At 43.1% G+C, this 14,533-nt stretch overlaps 1 protein-coding gene across 4 annotated transcripts in view; it reads right to left on the bottom strand.

The window, feature by feature from the left end:
- The window catches only part of FAM135B (family with sequence similarity 135 member B), a 264,276-nt gene that overhangs the window by 196,481 nt on the left and 53,262 nt on the right, over positions 1 to 14,533 (bottom strand). The gene's annotated exons all lie outside the window — the stretch shown is intronic.

Below are 14,533 nucleotides of genomic sequence, written 5' to 3'. Positions count from 1 at the left end.
TTTCTTCGTACAGATGGGGTTAGTGTAAATTGATATGACCACTTTGAAAAACTATGTAGCAGTATCTATAAAAACTAAATGTGCACATACCCTATAAAATAGCTATGCTAATCTTAGCAATATATCCAACAGAAATGCATACACATATACATTAAAAGGCATGGATATGAATACTATCATACCTATAATATTTCAATACTGGAAATTATACAAATCTTAGTAGAATGAGTAAATTAAATGGGGTATATTTATATTTTAGACACTAAATGGTAAAATACTACTATAAGCAGGAATATGGATGGATTACATAGTCATGTTTGAACAAAAGAAGCCAAATGAAAAAGAATGCATACTGTGTGATCCTATTTCTATAAAGTTCAAAATAGTCAAAACTAATAACCTATGGTGTCAGAAGTCAGGACAGTATGTTCTTAGCAGTGGTTTTCAGTACCCAAAGGTAATCAGGCAGAGTGTATATGATGCCTGTTTGTTTGATATAGACGCTGGTTAAACTGAATTTGAGTTTTGGAAAATCCATTGAGATTATACAAATATGCATTATTTCAATCATTATTTTTACATTTTCTCCCACAATATATGGCAATATGCCTTTTAACTTTATTTTTTCAAAAGGCTCATGTTTTATCCTGAAAAAAAAAAAAAACACACACACATTCATGTCCATTGAGTTAGTGATGCTATCTAACCATCTCATCCTCTGTCATCCCCTTCTCCTTTTGCCTTCAATCTTTCCCACATCATGGTCTTTCCAGTGAATCAGCTCTTTGCATCAGATGGCCAAAGTACTGGACCTTCAGCTTCAGCATCAGTCCTTCCAATGAATATTCAGGATTGATTACCTTTAGGATTAACTGGTTTGATCTCCTTACAATCCAAGGGACTTTCAAGAGTCTTCTCTAGCACCACAATGCCAAAGCATCAATTCTTTGGCACTCAGTCTTCTTTATGGTCCAACTGGGGATTCAATAACAAATAGCTAATGAGGTCATGGCTTCCCCTGTGGCTGAAACAGTAAAGAATCTGCCTGCAATGCTGGAGACCTGAGTTCAATCCCTGGATCAGGAAGATGCCCTGGAGAAGGGTGTGGCAACCCTCAACAGTATTCTTGTCTGGAGAATCCCATGGATTGAGGAGCCTGGTGGGCTACAGTCCATGAGGTTGCAAAGAGTTGGACACAACTAAGTGACTAACACTTTCACACTTTCACTTTCAAAGAGGTTATACCTTCCTCTTAAATTGTCAGTATTTTTATATTTACTTCTGTCCCTAGTACAGATGCAGACTTCTATTCATCCTTCAAAACCTAATTTAAACATCTCGTTCCCTCAGAAGTCTTTCCTGATCTCGTACTCCCTTATTCCATTCAACAAACTGTCCCTGAGTGCCTGCTGCATAGATGTCACCAGCCCAGCTACTAAGTGAGTAAAATGGCCTGTCCTTCCAGTGCTTACATTGTTGAAGCAGGACTCATGTGCATCGCTCTCAAATACAATTTCCAGCTGTCGTAAATGCTATGAATGAACAATGCACAGAGCTTTAAAACAGGGAGCATCAGGGCCAGTCTTGGAGGTCAGGGAAGACTTCCTCAGGCAGAGTTAATTAACCTGGTACCATCTGGACCTTCTGTGTTTGCACTCTCTTCACTGCACTGTAATTCATTTTCTATCTGTCTCTACTATCGTCTGTGAGCAACACAAGGTCTGGACTGTGCCTTATTCATGCCTTGATTTCATGTCCGAGGAAACTTGGGTGGCCTCTTATAGGCAGTCAATAGATCTCTCTTGAATTGACTTGTATGATCATCACCATTATTCCTGCTCTCCTTGTGGCTGCCACCATTATTGGAGAAAAATGTAGGAAGCCTCTAAGTGAGCACAGACCCTGTGTGATGAACTCTATATTAACCATAACTTCTTGGCAGCTAAAGGAAGAAAACAGCCATTTGCTGATGATAAAAGAGAAGAGGAAGCTGAGGAACTCTGACTACTTCTCTGGAATGTTCATTTGTTTTCAGCACCTCCTCTCGAGTTCCTTGTAGCACTGGCACAAACTTGCAAGCTTTCTGTGGATGACTATGGGCAAATCCCATATCATGATTGTGTTTTGCAAAAAGCCTGGCTAAAACCCCTGCTTACAAGGAGGACAGCAGACAGAGGTGGCATCCGGACCAGAGCAGAGATCAAATAAACTGTCCTGACATGAAACAAAATCTCCTCTTAAGTACTTTAAATATTAGAGCTGGATTTATATATATATATATGCACACACATACCTGAAAGGCCCCTTTCAGAAATCCTCCCCCATCATAAAAGGACAAAGGCACTGACTGAGACCTGGGAAGATCAATTCCAGAACATGAGCAAGCAAAGGGCAAAACCGTGTCTTGGGTCCCAGCTTTGAGGGTTTTATATGCAAGAATCCCCCCACTGTGCCTGGTTATTTTAATATTTTTCCTTGTACTTTGTGACATATTCTGTGCATCTTTTTAAAAAATTGTGCTAAATCATTTAACATGAGATCTACCATCTTAACAAAATTTTAAGTGTACAATACAATACTGTGAACTATAGCCATGATGTTATACAGCTGGTATCTAGAATTTACTTAATCTTGTATAACTGAAACCTTATATCCATTGTACCCAAAATATGAAATTCTAGCTAAGAGAGTACTTTCTAGAGAGGAAAGTTTACAGAGATGGCAAAGTCAGTATTTTCACTGTTTCATTTAATCCTTTCAACATCTTTGCAGACCCACCCTCCCCTGGCCAACTTTCATATGTACCTGACTTGGCTCCTGTGGTTTCTAATTCCATCTGTGCTGATATGAGCAGCCACTACTTACTGATCACCCATGAGCCACACACACCCAGACACTTGACATGCACCACTTCTCATGCTAGGATGGACACTGAAAGGGCATTTACATGTGCCTTGGATATCCTCTGACACATGACAAGATAACCCTGAAACTCACTGACTTAAACAACAGTGTTATTGTCGGCTCCCAATTCCCTGGGTCAGAAATTTGATCAGATCTCAGCTTCCTGACCCTACATCCAGCCTGGGGGCTCTGAGTCGTGGCTGGGATGTGCAAAATGGCACCTGGCCTGTCCGTCTTAAGGGGCAGTCAGAGTTCAAGTTGGTGCTGGTCTCCATGAGAGAACATTCTGGAAGGTAAGAGTAGAAGCTGCAGACCTCTTAAGGCCCAGGCTTGGAAGATAAAGGACAGTACTTCAGTCACATCCTACTTGTCAAGCCAGGTGAGATGACTGATCCAGGCATAAAGGGAGGAGAAAGAATTTCTGCCTCCATGGGGGAGAGCGAGGTCACCTTGCAAAGGGAGAGATATGTCATTACAGGCATCCTTGGACATGAAATCTACCAGAGTATAATGGTTAGGGCCACGTTCTTTGGAGTCAGACATGTCAGCTCTCCCATTGCTGTGTGTCTATGAACACGTTATTTCTCCTTTCTGAGCCTCGGGTTTTTGTTTTTTTTTTTTTTTCACCTCTAAAATGAGACTAACAGCAGTCATCTCATAAGATTCCCTAAGGGAATAGATAAAATAATAAATGAAATGAGATTAATACTCAAAAGATTTCCTAAGGGAGCAGACAAAGTAACACATAAAATGAGCTCAACACGAGGCCTATGCAGAGCAAGACTCTATAAACAGTTACTAACGCTAAAGGGACCGTGCAATTTAACATCCAATTTTGGGCAGTTTTGAGAAGAGGGGAGGGGGCTGCTTTGTGTAATCATGTTTTATCAACAGGTATCCACTGAGGTTTATATTTATATAAACCTCCACGTGTATATTCACCTCCAGCTACTATTATCATTCACCTTTCAGAAAGGAGGAAAGCAAACTGAAACTCAAAGAGATGAATAAGCTGACCCAAGTGTGTGTGCTTGCGTGCATGCTCCCTCACACACTCATGGAACTCCCCTTCTGTGCCGGGTGTTGAACAAGAGAATACACATCCCTGTCACCACAGAACTTATCTCCAGGGACAGAGAAGGGATTACCAAACAAGTAAGTAATCCGTTTGCAGTAATACTGGCATCTATGGAAATGAGTCAGGGTAAAGGGAGAGAAAATGCATCCGTGGCATGGCTTCACCGGAAAGAAACAGACAATCCTGATTCAATGATTAAACCCACATTGGCTCACAGGGCTGTCCGGGTATCCCTTTTCATGAGAGTTTTGCTGGAACACAGCCATACCCTTTTGTTTGCATATCCTCACGGCTGCCTCATGGTGCAACTGCAGTACCAAATACTTGTAACAAGTCACAAGCCTGCAACTCATAACAGATCTCCTATCTCTGGCTTAAACAACACAGAAACATAACAAATGTATACTCATCCCCCCACACACATACACACAGTAAGTGAAGAGTCAGAGGAAAATGACATCATGCCCCGGGCCCCTGCTGTCGTGAGGTTCTCAGGCTCCACCCGTGGCTTTCAGGTTATAGTTTTATCCAAGCTGAAGCCTTTCAGGTTTGCAAAATGGCTACAGTTATTCCACATATTGACATAGCATCAATATCAGAAGGAGGAGAGACATCTCCTAAAACTGCCTCTTTTGGGAGAGAAAAAACAGTCCTTCCCAGAGGCCCCCATGATCCCCAGGCCTCACTGTAGAGGACTGAGTCACATGCCCTTCCCTAAACCAGCCACTGGAAGGGAAGGAGGCTGAATGGACGGATACCCATAGGAGAATCCCTGGGATGAGCAGGAGGACTCCTCTCTCCTAAATCACATTTCGGAGAGGTACACACGTGAAGAACTGGGGGCAACAGAGGAAAGAACTAGACACCTACAACATCTGACATGAAGAGCGATTGCAGCGGGCAAAAGGGTCAAAAATTCCATTACAAAGGGAGTTCAGTGAAGGACTCAGGATATGACATCCGAACACAGACCTGGATGACAAAAAAAAAAAAAAAAGCAGGCCTTCAAAAGATTGTATAAAAGAGCTTCTCAGGTACAGGAACTGCTGGTTAAGAGCAGAGCTGGTATTCAGAGCCCCTGTCTGGATTCAAACCAGCATGGTCCTCCCCACTCCAAGCTGCCTATTGAATCTGTCCTTGGTTCTTCACCAGCTGTCACTTATTTCATGGTCTTCCTTAAAGTCTTCAGTCACGTCCTCTGGAGCAGATGTGTCCCCCTGTCTCATTCCACCTGTACTGCCAACGATTCTTGGAACATGGATTAGCTCAGCCTTCTCTTCTATTACGATGTAAGGTCCTAAAGGTCAGTGGCCAATTTTGACTCAGACTCATAGCGACTCTGACAGTATTGAACAGTGTGAGCACACAGCACAGAAACAGAGCAGGACTCTACAGTCCTTCCCTGACCATGTCCTCCACCTGCCTTTTCCCATGGAAAAGCTTTAGCCAAAGAATAAGTTTAATCAGAGACGTGAGAACACGCAGAAGCAAAGAAATACAGTGAAACAGGACAACATAATAACAGTTTCATCAGTAGACAAAGTCAAATTCCTTCTCCAGGGCTGTACCTAATATTCTGAGCCACATCCTGTGAGCTGCCTTGTAGAGACCAAAACCCACACAGGGTAGAAGAAGTTAACTGCATGATGACCAGACCGTAGCCATGACTTAAGCTGCCACAATTCTGAGAATTGGCCTCAAAGAAATGAGAACAAACCAACCCTGACACTGAAAACTAACTGTACTGAGAACAATCAAGATGACGCTGGTCAGACCCACTGCATGACCAATTTCAAGATGACTCAGAGCTGATTGTGCCATTTCTACATGTAGCCTCCTCCTTCTGCCTATAAAACTTCTTGCTTCTTGATTGGTGGTGAAGTGTGGGGGAAGCCAGCCCTTGGACAAGAATCTGTCCTCTCCCCGCTGCCCCCTCCCATTGTGAGCATCCAAAATAAAGCAAACGCTCCTTTCCAGCAACCTGGCCTCCTCACTGGCTTCTGAGCAAATGAGCAACTGGAGCCTACTTTGGTCGTAGCGCTCACGGTCTTGGTGAGTGAACGTGTCTTATATTAGACACAGTATAGATCTACACTGCTATCTGCTTCACTTCCTTGAAGTTGAAGGAGCCCCACAAGAACTTGATTTTCTTGCAAGAGTCTAGGTACTAAATCATCAACAGAGGGATGGATAAAGACGATGTGGCTCGTATATACAATGGAATATTACTCAGCTGTAATAAGGAATGAAATTGGGTCGTGATGTGGATGGGCCTAGAGTCTGGATACAGAGTCACGATAATCAGAAAGAAAAGAGCAAATATCGCATATTAATGCGTATATATGGAATCTAGAAAAATGGTACAGATAAACTTATCTGCAAGGCAGGAAGAGAGACACAGATGCAGAGAATGGACATGTGGGCACAGTGGGGGAAGAAGGGGTGGGATGAGTTGCAGGGTCAGGACTGATGCATATACATTACCACATATAAAACAGAGAGCTAGTGGGAAGCAGCTCGGTGCTCTGTGATGACCTGGACGTGTGGGACGGAGGTAGGAAGGAGGTCCAAGAGGGAAGGGATATATGTACACATAGAGCGGGTTCCCTCAAGTAGGAAAGGGCAACCCACCCCAGGATTCCTGCCTGGAAAATTCCATAGACAGAGGAACCTGGCGGGCTATAGTCCCTGGGGTCACAAAGAGTCAGACACAACTGAGCACGCAGGCATAGCTGATTCAGGTCATGGTACAGCAGAAACTAACACAACATTCTAAAGCAATTATACCGCCATAAAAAGGCACACAGAAGAAAAGATGAAGGAGTGGTATCCACTCAAGCTTCAGTTCCTAGAAGACTCCGACGGGAAAACGCCAAGTCGGAAGAGGAGGCAGGGAAGCCATGTGGTATCCAGCCAGCAAAGGGAGTAGATGCACATGAAGGGCCTCGAAAAGCGTAATAAAATTAGGTCTGATTTTTCCAGCAATACAAAGCCACTGAGGAGCAAACAAAATTGACTGATCACCTATTGTATTTCAGGAACAGTGCAAGCTATTTCACACACGTTTCATCCTCATCAAAGAGACTGCTAAATGAATGTCGTTTCTGTTTCATAGAGGACGAAATTCATTCTCGGCAAGGCGAGGCGGCTGAGGGTCACGTGGTGAGAAAATGACTAATGCCCGAGTCTGTGACCTTTCTTCTCAGCCACACAGTTGACCAATGCTCTAAGAATCCACTTCGGTAAGAAGAGAGAGAACAGGTATGCTGGAGAGGGGCAGATACAACAGGTGGGGACACCCGTTAGGAGCTGCTGCAATAATCCACAACAGAGAAGATGAAGCTGGCTCTGGGCATCGTTAGTAGAAATCAATCATACTTGGAAGCTCAGTGGGTGAAGAAAAGGGAGCAGCTGCAGATAATACAAATGCACCCACCTTGGGGAGGTAGGTTACCAGGGAACAGCAGTCTCTCCTGCCCTTGTCCCTGTGACTAAGTCAAAACATGGGCAAAACTGCCCTCGGGATTCTTTGCTCTAACTCTGGGTCTGCGTTCTAAGCTTGGACGAGCTTTAGTCACAAGGACGAAATATTATTAGTTTAGCTGTGTTTTAGCTCCAGCTTTCTCTATGAATCATGTGTGCATGAATCATAATCAACACTCTTCATATTTTAGAAGCAAATGCATAATTTTTCTTACCCAAGGAAAAAAATCAATTGCTGTCTAAATATGAATCTAATGTTGTTTCTGCAGCTCTTGAATTTTTTTTCAATTCTGAACCTTCATTTTCTTTGGAAGGGAGGATAATCAGGAAAGCTAAGGAAAAAGAACAGAAAAAATGGCATGTATTGAGTATCTATCCTGTATTAGACTTTCCAAAGCCACGGTAGATATAAATGGTTCCATTTTATAGATGAAGAACCTAGAGGTTATAAAGCAATGTGTTGGCCCAGCATCACACACCTAGTAAGAAGCAGAAGATTAGGATCCATTTACAGACTGCAGACACCAAGTCCTACACTGCAATGCTCCTGCCCAGCTCACCGGGTCACAGCATAAAGAAAGGATGTCAGAGTGACCCCGTGACATGGTTGCTTTGGGAAGCGACATTCAGTGCTCTCCTTAACATGGCTATGACATTTCTTATCTATTGTCAGTTTGTTGCTGTTCAGTAGCTAAGTCGTATCTGACTCTTTACGACCCCATGTACTGTAGCCCACCAGACTCCTTTGTCCATGGGATTCTCCAGGCAAGAATCCTGGCATGGGTTGCCATTTCCTTCTCCAGGGGATCTTCCTGACCCAGAGGTTGAACCTGCATCTCTTGCAATGGCAGGCAGGTTCTTTACCACCGAACGACCAACGAGGCCCAACTATCATCTTAGGACCCTGTATGAACAGTTGAGAAGCAAATCATCTCAGGACCTGTTAACTGTGTGTGAACTGGAGATACCAACCAAGCCTGGTTCTCTGAGTTCATGTGAAATATACGGTTCAAGTAAAGACATTATTACCAAAGAGTGGCTGCAGTCAGCCTGCCATCTCTCAGCTCCAGGACGTTCCCTGAGCAGCCCACCACCTGCACTGAGCACCCCAGGCACAACCTCTGCTCTTCCTCTTGGGACTTTTGTCTCCCAAGTCTGGCTGAAACCAAGCTCCAGGCTTAGCATCCCACCGATACCTCCTCACCACCGGGGAAGCAAAGGTGTCATCTTCATTTTACGGGCGCACTGCTTTACTATGTAGTATCACCACTGTTTTTTAATACAGTGACCTTAGGAATGTCTTACTTATTAAAATGCATTACACTAAATATTAATTATCAAATGCAACAACAATTATAATAGCTATAAATAGCTAGGTATAAGAGTTTTGAAACCTTTTGTGAATTTTCACCAACATTATCTCATCCAGTCTCAGTCTGCTCTGAGCATTAGCTCCACGAAAAAGTTTCTAAATAAATCCACAATGGAATATGACTCAGCCATAAAAAGAGTGAAATAACGCCACTGGCAGCAACATGGATGGAACTAGAGACTGTCATACTGAGTGAAATAAGTCAGAGTAAGACAAATATATGATACTGCTTATATGTGGGATATAAAAAAATGGTACAAAGGAACTTATTTACAAAACATAAATAGGGTCACAGATATAGAAAATAGCATTATGGTTACCAAGGGGGAAAAGAGGGAGGGATAAATTGGGAGATAGGAACTGACATATACACTCTTCTATATATAAAACAGATAAGTAAGAATCTACTAGGGAGCACAGGGAACTCTACTCAATACTCTAGTGACCTGCATGGGAAAAGAATCTAAAAAAAGAGCGGATATATGTATATGTATAACTGATCCACTTTCTGTACAGCAGAAACTAATACAACATTGTAAATCAACTATAAAAGTCACTTCAGTTGTTTAAGATTCTTTGCGACCCTATGGACCTGAAGCCCACCAGGCTCCTCTGTCCATGGGATTCTCCAGGCAAGCATACTGAAGTGGGTTGCCATGCCCTTCTCCAGGGGATCTTCCTAACCCAGGGATCAAACCCAGGCATCCCACATTGTGGCCAGATTCTTTACTACCTGAGCCACCAGAGAAGCCCAAATCAACTATACTCAAATAAAAACTAACTTTAAAAAAAAAAGCCCCCACCTATGTAAAGGTCACAAACTACCCTCTACTCTCAAAATGATTTTTCTAAACCACAGTTCTAGTAGTCCTTTTGTTTAAAAACTGTAAGAGAGACTTCGTATTTGGTTCCCCATTGGAACTGAAGCAAGCTACCCCTGTGTCCAGCTGGAAGGCTAGGATCTGGATTTAGCAGATATTGCAAAACTACAGATGCATTGAGCAGGGCTGTTTCAGCTTTCTACCACCTGCGTCTCCTGGACTTCAGACCACACCATCTGTGATGATCTGCATGCCCTATTGTACTGGGAGGGTTGGGTACCCCACTTTGTAATAACAGTGTCACTAAAGAGGTGGGGCTGGTCTCCTTCCCCTAACACGGGGAGCATTTAACCTAACACATATCTTAGACATGACAATTGGTCACTGGAGAGGGAAATCATGGAACTCAGCAATATCCTTGGTAATAAAATGATGGGAGAACCTATATTCACAAGAAGAGCTCACTGGGCATAATGTAGGAGGCCCAACGTATCTGATTTGGTGAAAAGATCATATTTACATGTACATCTCTTCCATTTCTCTGCAAAACACTCCTGCACTGCATTTTTATGTTATGTGTGTTGTTACTGTGATGGCAATGCAATGCGGAGAAGTGGCTTCCTCCACAGAAATATTTGTTGAAAGGTATTAATTTGAGTTGGACAGCAGGGATCGAAGTGCCCGTGGGTTTTGCCAGTGACCACCGTGTCCTAAGTACAGCTCTCTGTGAAAAGAACATAGCGATCTGGCCTGTGTGCCCATCCCGTCTGCTCTGTGTGAAATCAAAGACTGAGGCACAGGGGGTTAATCTTGGCTTCAGAAACAATTCTGTGAACACAATGTAGGTTAGAACACAGGAGCACCCCCAGGCTTACTCTGGGCAAGGCTGTCTGTAACATAAACATGCCACGCTGGCACAGGGATAAGGGAAAGGACACTCTTGTATTTTGCTGGTATGAGCAAGTCATAAAATCACAATAGTCTCTAAATACAAACTTGGCAACCTTGTGTCCACCTTGCACAGAAAATCCTTACATAGTAACATCCACACAGGGCTTCCCAGGTGGCTCATTGGTAAGGAATCTGCCTGCCAATGCAGGAGACGCAGATTTGATCCATGGGTTGGGGAGATCCCCAGGAGTACAAAATGGTAACTGGTCCAGCTGCCTGGGAAATCCCATGAACAGAGAAGCCTGGCAGGCTATAGTTCATGGGGTCATTAAGTCAGACACAACTGAGCGACTGAGCACACTTGCAGAATCCACACAGGTGGGCATATTGGATTCAGACAGGATTGGCCATCAGGTAAGATTCGAATGTGACTTTTTTAAGTGTATGTTTTATTTTATATTGGAAAAGAGCTGATTGACACCGATGTGTTAGTTTGAGGCGTACGGCAAAGTGAGTCAGCTATACGCACACATATATCCATTCTTTTGTAGATGTTTTCCTATACAGGATACTGCAGAGCACTGAGTAGAGCCCCTTGTGCTATACAGTAGGTCCTTGGTTATCTACAGAACGCGGCTTTTTAAATAGCCTGAGTGGTAGGAACCTGCCTTGGCAATTAAATAAGCTGGTGACATTACTTAAGGGCTATGCAACCTTCAGGAAATCCTTTCATCTTTCTAAGTCTTGGTCCATGGCTCTATATAATGAAGATAAGAACCTATCTCATAGAGCCGGTGGCGGCAACACTTAGTAATGTGTTTCCTAAAGTGTCTGCCCACAGTACGTGCTCATGAGCATGAGTTGCTCCCTCCCTTTGCCTCTGGGACGACTGAGTGCTGAAGACTGACCCTGACAAATGGATGACACATAAGGTAGAATAAGGTCCGAGGCATTAGCCTGTTCTTCAAGCCCCTCACAGTCCAACTTCTATCAACAGCCTCTCAGGTCCTTTAACCCCCAATTCTGAACTCCCACTCTGAGTCAGCTGGTCTGTGATGAGCTGCTATTTCTGATGAGAATGCATTATATTCCTCAGGATTTTAGGGATAAGGGGGAAAATCATAGCACTTGTGAATGATATTGGTAGAGAAAAAGAGTCTAGGCGTAAGAATCGGACAAATGAGCCAAACTCCCAGGTTTGCTACCTCCTAGCTGGACTCAGGGCAAGCGGCTCAAGTGCTTTGAGTCTAGTTTCCTAGACTGTAAAGTGAAGAGAAGACCTAACTTACAGCAGCAGAAGGGGAAAGGAAGACCTACTTCCAGAGGCTCTGGGAGAAAGCAATGCCCGACTGCCAACCACGGGCCAGGCTGACTGGCAGGCATTTGACCAGTGGTAGCACAGAGACTCTCACAAGAACATCAGTATTCATGAGTTTCATGAATCACTGATATTATCATTATTATTCTGAAGAGCAGTGGAATCTGGCAACGTGGTTGGTGTGCTCGTGCTGAATTCACCCATTCTCAGAACATAGTGGTTGACTAGTTCAAGAACTTATTGGTGCCTCAACTCACTCACCTGTACAAAACACACTTGAAAGTACAAAAACAGTCACCTTCTTTGTCTGGGAAATCTGCTCATTTTAATTAACCTAAAAGGTTCCCAGCAATTTGTGTTTGTAAAGCACTCTGACATCCTGAGAATAAGAGGTAATTTAAATGCAAAATTTTATTATAACATCTTTTATGACTATTACTCAAGGGACTCTCAAGTAAGGAGCTCCTACAATTCCACACCTCTCATCTCAAGGAGGTGCTGTATCTTCTAGCTGAGGGTAGGACCCTATGGATTTCCCAAGAGTTCTTGGAACTCTACTTACTCAGTAAAAGTGTGGAGTACAGTTGGCATCTATAAAAGACAGTAAGAGAAAGGATATTTTGAGTGCTTTCAAGCACCAGCTAAATTCTGATTCTCCCTAAATCTACAAATCAAGTTCAAATCACACTCCTGTTACTGCATCACTGCTTCCTTGTTAAATGGCTTTAGCATGCGGGGAGGGCACCACTCTTATAAAAGATGATAGTATCTTCGGCCTAAGGGACTAGAGGACAGAATTCAGGACAATTTCAGCCTCTGCAGATACCTAGAAATGAAAGAAACAAAGAAAGGAACCACACATTCTGTAGACATTCTGTCCTAATCTCTGGCTGCCCCCAAACCACACATGTGTGGGGCAGACCCCAAGCCTCCGGACTAACGTTAAAATTTTAAAAGAGGTTGACATATTACCAGGTGCATTTTCTGTATAGATTGAAATGTTCACTTGGCTTTCCTCTTCTAACTTATTAATGTGATTAATTACACTAGTAGAGATGTCTCAGCAGATAAAGAATCTGCCTGCAATGCAGGAGACACAGGAGATGCGGGTTCAATCCCTGGGTCAGCAAGATCCCCTGGAGGAGGAAATGGCAACCCACTCCAGTATTCTTGCCTGGGAAATCCCATGGACAGAGGACCCTGGAGGGCTACAGTCCATGGGGTCGCAAAAGAGTTGGACATGGCTTAGACACTAAGCACAACAAGACGATTTTCTAATGTCGAATCAAAGTTCTTAGAATAAACTCAACTGAGTCATGAAAAAACAAATAAATAACTGAACTCCGATTTGAGCTGCTGTCCCAAAGTCAGAAGATGCCATTGGAGTTCAACCAAGCTAATTTCACTCTAAACAAACAAACCAACAAACAACAACCATCACATCAGCAAGAACGTTAACAAAACACACTCATTGGAAGAATATTATGGACTATAGCACAATGTTCACAATATCCAAGACAGAGTCCAAAAGGGTTCAGTGTGAGAAGAAATATAAAATCGTGACCCATTCTTAAAAGACAATCAATGGAGACTGACCTCAAGAGGATCCAGATGTTAGAATTAGCAGTTATTAACTCTGCTCAATGACATAACAGAAAATATGCTCAGAACTAATAAAAATTAGCTACAAAGCTTGCATATCCCTTAGACTTCAAAAGGAAAAATAATAAGCAAAGACTCCTATATGACTGGAAAGTTTTTATCTCACAAAGATAACAGTTTCAGGAAAGTTTCCATTTTTTCCGTGGGGGTGGAAAACAAAGTATTTGAATAAGCCAGCTATGAGAACTTTTGTACAATCATTAATCACTTAATTAATTATTCAGAATATTATTGAAAAGATACTAGGCTTCAGGCAGAGCTCTAGAATTGACCTCAACAAGCTACCAGCTTTCTTGGGCCTGCTATTAAATATTCATCATATGTGATCATCACTTTGTGTGAGATAATTAGCTTACACTATATAACTGACCATTGAAACTATTGTATCCGGGTCTTCTTAAATCTTATTTCATGCATATGGCACCCCACTCCAGTACTGTTGCCTGGAAAATCCCACAGACGGAGGAGCCTGGTAGGCTGTAGTCCATGGGGTCGCTAAGAGTCGGACAGGACTGAGTGACTTCACTTTCGCTTTTCACTTTCCCGCATTAGAGAAGGAAATGGCAACCCACTCCAGTGTTCTTGCCTGGAGAATCCCAGGGACGGGGGAGCCTGGTGGGCCACCGTCTATGGGGTCACACAGAGTCAGACATGACTAAAGCGACTTAGCAGCAGCAGCAGCAGTCCTCACGGTCTCCCCAAAAGTCTTCATTTATTGTACTAGGTATTGCTCTCCCTGTACTGTGTGTGTGTGTGTGTGCATGGGTGTGTATGTATACGAATATGTGTATATATATATATATAGAGAGAGAGAGTTTTAGTCCCTCAGTCATGTCCAACTCTTGGCAACCCCATGGACTGTAGCCCACCAGGTTCCTCTGTCCATGGAATTCTCCAGGCAAGAATACTGGAGTGGGTTGCCATTTCCTTCTCCAGGATACTGTGTGTGTGTGTGTGGATATAGAGAGACAGAGAGAAAGAATAAGGCAATTGTGAATTTTGAT

The sequence above is a fragment of the Bos taurus genome, chromosome 14 (genome assembly GCF_002263795.3).
Source record: "Bos taurus isolate L1 Dominette 01449 registration number 42190680 breed Hereford chromosome 14, ARS-UCD2.0, whole genome shotgun sequence".
Taxonomy (NCBI): Eukaryota; Metazoa; Chordata; class Mammalia; order Artiodactyla; family Bovidae; genus Bos; species Bos taurus.
The sequence above is the reverse complement of the archived record's forward strand: the minus strand, read 5'-3'. Positions and strand labels throughout refer to the sequence as shown.